Raw genomic sequence first — 9,779 nt, forward strand, 5'->3', positions numbered from 1 at the left:
TCTTCTTCAGACTCAAACACTGGCACTGTTTCAAGTCGCTTGGGCAAATCTTGCCTTTAGAGCATTGCCTAGTTGCTAAATCTCTTTTAAGCAAAAAAAAAAAAAAATCAAAGCAACTCTGAACCCAGTCTTTTAAAAGTTTAGATTTTTTTGTTGGGGGAAATTTGTGGGTTGGGGGAAAAAAACAAGTTTGTGAAAAAAAAACCTCTCCCCAGTTTGTGTTACTTTGGGGAATGGTTCATCTGAAGCTGTCGACAAGGTCCATACAAGTCTCCTGCTACCATGGAGCATACAGACTGTCTTTCATGCTGTGGTGGTTTGGGACCAAAGAGGAAGGGCCAGCAAAAAGGAATCTGTCTAGCCGAGCTCAGTGTATACACTGCATGTATTTTTGTAGACATCGCCGTAGACTTCACTTAATCTAAGAGTACATCAAAGCATCCTCTGCTCCTCTTCTTCAGCTAAATCCTTCTCTGGTCCTTATTACCAAAGTGCTCATAAATGCCTTTGGGGAGTTGAGAAGAGGGGAAAAAACACAAACAAAAAACAAACATGTTTGCTTTTATCTTTCAAATAACTATTTATGCTGGTACAAATGAGCATTCTGAGAGGGGATCATATTGTATCATAGTGGGTGAAGATGGAAAGATTCACGCTGAGTGAAAAGAACAAAAGGAAGACAGCAGAGTAAATTGTTTCTGTGACGTTTGCCAGAATGTCATCATCGCTGGTTTATTTAACTAGACTGCCAATCTCGAAAATGACGCTTTTTCATTCAGCGAGTAGTTTCGAAAAGTGCCAGCGAACATGAGATTAACAAATGGCTTGCACCAGTCTGTTTTTGATGTTTTTTTGATGGCTCTGATGTGAGCATGGAAGTGAAGGAAGGGACTGGTTGTATACTCCAGTGGACCACTGGGCGAGGGAGTAAACAGGCTCTCAGCAGCACAGGAGTCTTTCCATCAGGATAGAGAGTGTAACCCCATGGAGATCCTAGAGAGTTCTGAAGCCAGAGATGGTAAATAATAGAACAAAGTGAGGATGAGTCTTCTGAGGTTGCACTGCTCTTCAACATGATCCCTCCATCGCGGGGAGACGGGGTGTGTGAGAGAAAGATGGAGAGACCACTGATGGTTGCAACTTCTCCATCCAGTTTCACTAAACTATGAAGAAGTTCAACATGTTTTCCTCTTACCAAGTAAAACACACCACTACACCATCTAAACTTTGTTCTGAAAACAACTCTTATTGTAAGCGGACACGAGGATGTCTGCATTCATATGAAAGCATCCAAACCTAATCGCATGGGTCTGTGGAGCCCTTATCCTTTTTTTTTCTCTTTTCGCTTATGAAAAATTCACCACCGCAACCCCCCTACTTCTCTCTTCTGTGCGCATCCAACACCGAGAACTGACATGCGGTAAACGGAGAAATATTCAAAGGCAGGCCGGGTGCTGCCTGTCTCCCACAGGGGTCTCCTTTTTACCCCCTCACCACTGCTGAGAAATCAAAACTCTTTGGACGTCACACAGGCCGATTGAAGTTCAGTGCCTGCGCTGGAGCGGTCCCTTGCCCAACGATGGCAGGCGTCATTAGAGCTGTCAGTCAGGCCTTGGCAACGGGGCAGCGCCGCAGGGCACCCTCAGGGCCCAATCAATGTTGGGGTCCCCAGGAAAGGGCCATCAAAAGACCCTGTAAGACAATGCTGTAACCCCGCATCGGCGAGCTTCACGCACATCCCCCATTGATCACATGATTAATAGCACAGCTCCATACTTTTAGCCCTGTGTTTTGTTTTGTTTGAACTCTGATGCAAAGCTGTAGTCTTGTATTTTTAATCATTGACTTCCCATTGGCTTGGGTATGGAAATGTGCACCCTGGAAGTCTGTATAGGCACCGTCTTCCAGAAACCCTAATAATGAAGGTGAAATGAAACTTCTCTCACAAACAGCTCCCTGGTAGTGGCAGTGGGAAACAGGAGCCAGTTGTTATTTTTTGCATCATTTCAGCTTGCTTGTCCCAGTGTGTTGCAATTACAATGACTCACATGATGCAATGAAAATAAATGAGCCAGTGGGTGCTTCTCTGTCCAACAATCTCAAATCCCTGAACAATGAGATATCCACGAATTCACGGTGCACAATTCAAATACAGGAGCAAACAAAACAAAACAAAGCAACTGTCTTTGAAGAGCAAAAAACTCAGACTGCCAAAGTTCCTTTTAACAATATACAGAGTGCAATATTCTCAGTACCAGTATGTTATTCAGAGCGTTCCTCCAAATATTTGGAGAGAAGGAGGGGAGATGAAACGGGGAAAGAACAATGGGACTGTGGCTGTGTTATGGCGTTCGTGCACCTCGCCCCGCCAGCCCTTTGTAGTGTGTGCTGTGTAGTGTCCGTGTCCCCAGTCGGTCCCCCGCTTGTTCTGTGTCCAGGTGGGGTCTCAGCACCCCCCACCCCCCCCCTATCTGCTTATCTTGCACACACCTGCTCCATCACTCTCACACATGCACACACCTTTTTTTTCTCCAGGCATCCAAACACGGATTATAGGGTAGTTTTAAGCATTTTTTAAGCATTTTCAAAATGATATAGTTAAATATCAGCATTGAATCCGGACTGGTGCCTTTTTATCCAAATCCCATCCACCATAAAATAAAAGTTAGCCCTCCATAATGTTATTACTCTGTAAAATGTTCTGTTTGATTGTTTGGTTTATTTCTGTGACATATAAGAAGATATTTTGAGTCTCTTGATTACATAAAAATGGAGCAGTACTTAAATACGTATTATATATACATATGAATTAAATCATGTATTATTGATTACAAACAAGATCACTGCTGTCAACTGTTGTGCATAGATGAAGAAGGATAAAGGATTTTGCTAATTTATTCAGGCTCTCTTCTCATGGACATGGGTAAAATATTCTCTCTGGTCTATAACAGTGAACAACTCCGGAAAGTTAGGCAGAAAGTTTCCCTCATTTTAAATGCATTTCATATGTATAAAGTTGCCCTTAAAATGCCCCAAAGCAACACATTTTAAAGTAATAGGATATCAGTATGATTTTATCTCACTCTCACATCAAATCCACCAGATAAACCCTTCACTGCATGTTTCCCCTCCCATAGTGCAGTACCCCAATAGACCACTGGGGGATGCTGGGAGGTGCGCCGCATGAAAATGAAGTTGTTGAATCTTGAACAAAGAAAATAAAGTAATGATTTCTCTGTCAGATATTTGGCTTTGGGTAGAGAGCGTTGTGCATGTTCCTAGTGAAGGGTGATCATTAGCAAGTAACAGGGACTACAGACACCTTTTATCCAGCAATCAAAGGCAAATAACAACAAAAACGAGGTCTGACCTAAATACACTCTGCAGCTGCATCCCAAAGGAACGACAGGTGCCCGAGCATCATGCACCCTCCTACCAATACATTAACTTCTTACAGAATGTAAAGAGTGCAAAACAAATATGATCTTAATCTTTGTACTTTTGTAAATATGGATTGATAAAAAATAAACACATTCCAAAACCTGATCAATTAATGTAATTATTCAATATTAAATTTAAATGTGGCTCCCCCCCCCCTCCCTCCCTCCCTCTCCCTATAGGGGATTTTAGGCAGTGTCTATGGTCAGCGTGTAGAGGCTGTGTCTGGTGGAAGTAATCCTTGGTGATCTGCCCTAATCTGTCACAGATACGCAGCTGAAGCGCAGAGAAGCTGTTGGAGGAGAGCAGAGGGGGGGGGGATGAGAGTCAAAAAAGAAGGGGGGAGGTGGACGACTGGATTATGGCAGTACGTCTGCATTAACTCACTGGCCTTATCTCTTAAACGCTCTGTGAAAAACAGCTTTGGCTTGTACACAGGGAATGGTGCGGTGAATAAGCTCAGATGCACGCGTGTGTGTACACAGCCGAACATGTGTGCGTGTCATGTGAGCTCAGCTAATTTCATGCCAGCCGTACAGGTCTGAGAAACCAGTGTCCCTATTATAGAGAGGAGCTCGCCCAGTGCCACCTTCTGCTCGTTCACATCCCAGGCAGCCCAGCTCCCTGAAGATCTGACAGGTGATTAATTTCTCCCTATTTGGTTGGGCGCGGCGGACAATTTGCTTCTTGGAATATAGTTACTCGATTGCCAGACATAGATATACAATCCCTCTTTGTCCCCATACCCGAGAGTGATGTGCTTTGGAACTATTTTTTCCTGTTGAAAACACTTGCAATTATGGTTTACATGGTTATTGTGGAAAAATAACTAATTGTCAGTTGTTGCGGATGAAACTGTCTGACTTGTTGAGTCGTGCCCTGGTTCGGAGCCTGATTTACTCCGCAGCACATTGCAACAGGAGCACACACATCCTTCTCAATCATAAACACTTACACACACGCACACCCACAGAAATATCTCACAACGTGTTCACAAACAACTGTTATAAAACTGATATGTTGATTGATGCAGTCGGTGCAACTCTTCCTAACACAAACAGTCAGAAGCACGCACAGTCCTGTGTGCATGCAGTCCCTCATCTCCAGTCATCGGAGGGTCACTCCTTGGCCCAGGGAGAGAGACTGTGTGGATGCTCTTATGTTTATGTTTGGGAGATTAGCAATGATGAAAGAATGCCTTTTCAAGTCTGGGCTAGAGGGGCCTCTGTTCAATGCCCCACCCTTTAACTACACACACACACACACACACACAAAAAAACATAGCCATACACACTCACACAGACAAGTTTCGTCATCAATCCCCGCACATTGTACTGAATAGCCACCATATGTTCACCACATCCAAGCATTTGCAAGATTGTTGAAACAATGCCTCCAAATTCATGCCTGACATCGATTCCGTCGTCTCTCGGGGTCCAGGATCTTAGTTGCACTGTACGTGGAGGCTGCACTGACACTTTACCGTCATCTATCCTCTTTCCTCTCATCTTTCCTTCATCATCCAACCCCAATGAAAGAGCCTCATTGTCCTACTCTGTCTGAATGTGGTTGGTCTCTCAGTCTTCCCTCTCTCATTTTCTTCCCCTCTCTCTCTGTCTCTTTTGTAGCCATATGTTTGGCCATATTTAATGTTTCTTTATCTCATCTCCTTGTGGTGTCATGGATTATAAAGTGACTGAATCATTTTTGGGGGTTCCCATGCCAGGGGACGTGCCCAGCACTCTCGATCATCCTTGTCATCATCTCTCCCTACCAAACCAAACAGAAGAAGTTATGAGGTTGAAATCTATCCTGTCTCTCCCTACTAGTTGTGGATTTGGATTAGGGAATCCCTCAGTTTGAGGGGACAACATTCTTGGTCAATTTGTTTCCCATTAGTGCTATATAAAACTGAATTTTCCAAACAAAACATGATTACCAATGGGTGAAGCTCTCACCGCATCTAGGCCTCTCCCAGAAAAATGATCTAAAGACTATTTGGTCACAGTCCCATGATCCTATTCACTCTTGAACTATTCTATTGTCTGAAATGCATCAATCACAGGTTTGTTTGACCAAGTATTAAAGGCTATATTGTGTAACTTTTCATCTTTTTATGTAAAGCTGATTCTGTTTTCTTTGGCTCCTCCACATGACAGTCTCACTCACTGCAGAGATTCATGCTTGGGGAACAGCTCGTACTATACGGCAGAAGTCACTCTTGTTTTTAAAACTAACAAAACACAGTGATATTCCTCGGTTTTGTTACCCGTCGTGATGACTGTATCCAGCTACCTCCTTTGTCTCGGCAAGCAAACCATTCATTCATCAAATTGTTAGAACCACAAATGTAATTGAAGTTTTTGGTATGATCACTGATTCTGGGCGGGCCCTGGCTGTTGAGAGGCAAACTCCCCTCAGGTCTTACCTACCAAACAGTGGAAAGCACCTTTTCAGGTGAAGTCATGAGAAAGCAGTTTTGCGGTAGAAGATTCATGATAGGGGAAACAGAGGTGTGCTATTAGAATGTACTGGAAACTACTTAATTAAGCATAGGTGCAGATGATAGTCATTATCTCCTGATTGGCTTGTTAATTTGTTAGCACTAGCAGCCAACGTCCTGCTCATGGCACAGAAGAGCAAGAGGAGAATAAAAGCCAAAGATGATATAGACAGACGTATAAAGGAGGTATAAAAGGAAGAAAAAGATGAAAAGCTGTTGTAAAAACCAGCTTAACCTCGAGGCGCTGGGCTGGCTGCTTGTGTGCAACATGATATGTCCTCAGACAGCTGCTGACACTGCTTGATGTGTAGACTTGTGAAACCAGTAAAGAACTATGGGTGTGTGGATAGTTGTGTGTGTGTGTGTGTGTCTGTGTTGTCGGCGGTGCGGGGTCCGGGTTGGCATGCTTGTTCAAAAAATGCCACAAGGCAAATGATACACCACCCTCCATTTTTAGAATTGTTACTTGTAGATTAAATTGCATTCCAACGTGACACTCGCTCCAAGAATGAGACAGCCTGTGTGTTGTGCCTTGAAGTTAGCGACACACAGGAATGTGATGTCACGGCGAGCTGACCTATATTAGCATGCCCTTAATACAGATCGTTAACACTGTAACGGCTTGCCTTCTCTGATGCACAAGAATAGTGCTTCATTATTTGTCTTAGGCACAAAATAAGGGAACAAACCTATTGACGCAATCAACATTGTCCTCATGAAACTTGTATGAGTTGTTAGATAAACATCCTGGATGTATCACACAGTATGTGCCCCAATATAAAGCCAATAGAGTGATCAGAGCTACAGTCTGAGGAGCCGGTCCATATGTAGGACAGGATATGTGTTTGGACAGTTTGTTGATGTAGATGTACAGTATTTGTTGTACTTGTGGGGCAGATGGCACTGCCATTGACCCCTACGTGTGTCTTCCTGTCCCCTAGCTGAACCACAGAGTGAGGGGGCCCTTATCTGGTCAAACTTGGCGGTAGGGAGGGGAAGGCTTTGAAGGCACGCTTGTGTGGCGATGCAATCAGGCAGACTGCTGAAGGGCCGCAAACCCCCTCCAACCCCTCCTGTCCCATAACCCTCTTCGCCCTTCTTCTGCCATACGATGCCGTAGAGAGATGCTTATGGAGCACTCGGAGGCTCCCTGGGTGTTGTTTGCGCAGCAGAGGCTCCTGGAACGGCCTTGGGAATTATGCGGGCCGTATCACGTAGAGTCCTTCCCATTCCCCAATAACAAGTAACATCTCGTGGAGAATCTCTAAGTGATAAAACACTTGCAAAAACCCAAGGGGATTCGTTGCAAATTTTCCACCCTAGAGAGAAAAACAAATAGAGATTATCTATAGAGACAATATGATCCCAGTGGTCCACCCTTACTCGACCCTCTGCATGGAGGACACAGATAACGCCTCTAAGATATCAACTGAAAGAGAGGAAGGCTTCTGAGATGGATCACATGAACAGTAAATGCAATTGGATGTACTGTAACAGTTCCTGGACAAAGGTAATACCATTGTATATGTGTTTCAGCCTATTCTTCAGTCAAATCCTTTTATTTTGTTGTTGTTATTGGACATATCTGTTTGTTCTGGCTGCTTAAGTGGGAGAAAGTGTACTCTGAGCTGTCAGTCCGACAACATTGAAACTTTGGTTATAGAGCAAAAGAAAGCTACCGTTTTCAGTTCACATGTGGTTGGTTGAAAATACAGTAAGGACATTTGCATGTTAGCAAAAATGTATGCCAGCTCTCCCAGATTTTTCCAATTATTTCTTATGATATAAAAGACATAATTTCATCTAGCTAACCACTTTGATGCTTTCATCTTCCACTAATATGTTCCACACTAGCATTGTAACAACACTCTACCACTCACAGATATTGATTTGGATTAGGCTCTGTCACATTCGGGGATTGCATAAATGAGGCTTCTTTTTTCCTTCTTTATTCTCCCCTCACTCATTTTTGTTCCCCCTTTCACTGTCAGATCTCCATGCTGCCTCCACACAGGCCCTTTGATGTGCCTGCTTTAATTTGGAGCTTAATGGAATCTGTGGCACTGCTGTGCCTATCGGTGGCAGGATCACAGATCCCAGGGTTCATTGCGGTATGCCTCCATTCTGGTGAGTGGGTGTCAAGATAGCCGTGAAACAACGGAGGAGGGCCTGTAGCCCTAGGAGACGAACTGCATTTTCAATGCAGATCCCAGAGTATCGGAAGCCCCTGTCAGGTTATTGCCTGTGTGTTTCTGGAGGAAATCCCATCTGTAGCTCAGTATTATAAACAACTGTTGACTTAACAAAGACAAAACAAAGCATAAAGCCATGTTATTTATTACATGGTGTATTGGAATATTATGTATTAAAGAACGGGGCAAAAAGGAGCAATATAAAAAAATAGAATAAGTAGATAATACATAAAAATAATAGTAAAGTAATTATGGCATCAATAGTAATACCTGTGGTATCAATAATATCTGCAATAAGGATTGTTATAATTAGGTGGTGCTGGTGTTTAAGATGCTGACCATAATCATAATGTTGCGGCTTCAAGTTAAGCCAACCCTTGTTGTATTCCCCCATCTCTTTTTCTCCACATTTGATAAATACAGAAATGCATATAGCATTTGTGAGTCCATGCGGACACATACACACATAAACTGTAAATAAATGCTCATACATAATTATAGTACCATGTGCGTATATACACATACAGTATACATGTCTACAAATATACTGATGTGCAGTACAAGATTTCTCACAGATTTCTCTCTCTTTACTAAAGTTATTTTCTATTGGACCATAAAACATTCAAAAATTAAACTAACCCCACATCATCACATGGTGTTATTTATGTATTTTACAGAAGAACATTTATTTATTTACAATACATTATTCATTCACAAAGAAAATGTGTGTCCTTAAAAGGTTGGATTTTCCTAAATTGTTTGAAGTTAGGCTTCAATTTCCAAAAGATGTTTTTTTTATTCCTCTTTTTAATCAACTTTAGCAGGGGGGTGTTAACTTTCTCAAGCCACTGTACATACATTCTATGCATACATACACAAATATGTACATAGTATGTTGACAGTTACAAGTTCAGACAAAATTCAACAGCAACTTTTAGAAGTCTCAAATTACCACTTGTCTCTTTTTCTAAATGTTGGTTTTCTTCAGGAGTCTGGATAGTCACTTCCAGTCTGGCTGCATCTGTTTGAACAAAACAGCGGGACTTCCATGGGCTATGCTTTGACTGTTATTTCTGAAACTTATGTTTTATAGCCAAACCTTCTGGCTCATACGGCTACACGTATGCCCTCAGATGGCGAAAAGATCATGTTGATTTATCCCTGAATGACACACTTCATATTCTCCCGCCCTTTAGTACACTGGCAGTAGGTTTTTACATTGCTTCTAAAGTTCACAACCTTTTGCCACTTTGCTTTGCATCACACATTGTCTTTTATTCTTACCAGTTGTCTCCTTTATAGATTTTCTTTCCTCACATTATTTGTCCATATTCAAGTCTTACTCATAATTTAGACCATCAGGCTCAAGGTCTGGACTACCCAGAGCCCAGCAGTGCGACTGAACTGAGAAGAGATGTCAGGGATTTTACACACTGCAGTCCAGACTACAACTTTCAATCCATGGGGGTTATAAATCAAAGCAGTTGGTTTCCTCCCCAAAAACCTCTCCACAGGATAGAGTGCTTGGGGGCAGCAGGTTATGAGCGAGCAATGATAAAAGTATGGCCATAAATCAATTCTTCATCCTTATCAAAGGCATATTTCAATCACTCTATGTACCGTTTAACTAGCATGCTAGTAAAAAA

This window comes from Etheostoma spectabile, chromosome 2 (assembly GCF_008692095.1).
Source record: "Etheostoma spectabile isolate EspeVRDwgs_2016 chromosome 2, UIUC_Espe_1.0, whole genome shotgun sequence".
Lineage (NCBI taxonomy): Eukaryota > Metazoa > Chordata > Actinopteri > Perciformes > Percidae > Etheostoma > Etheostoma spectabile.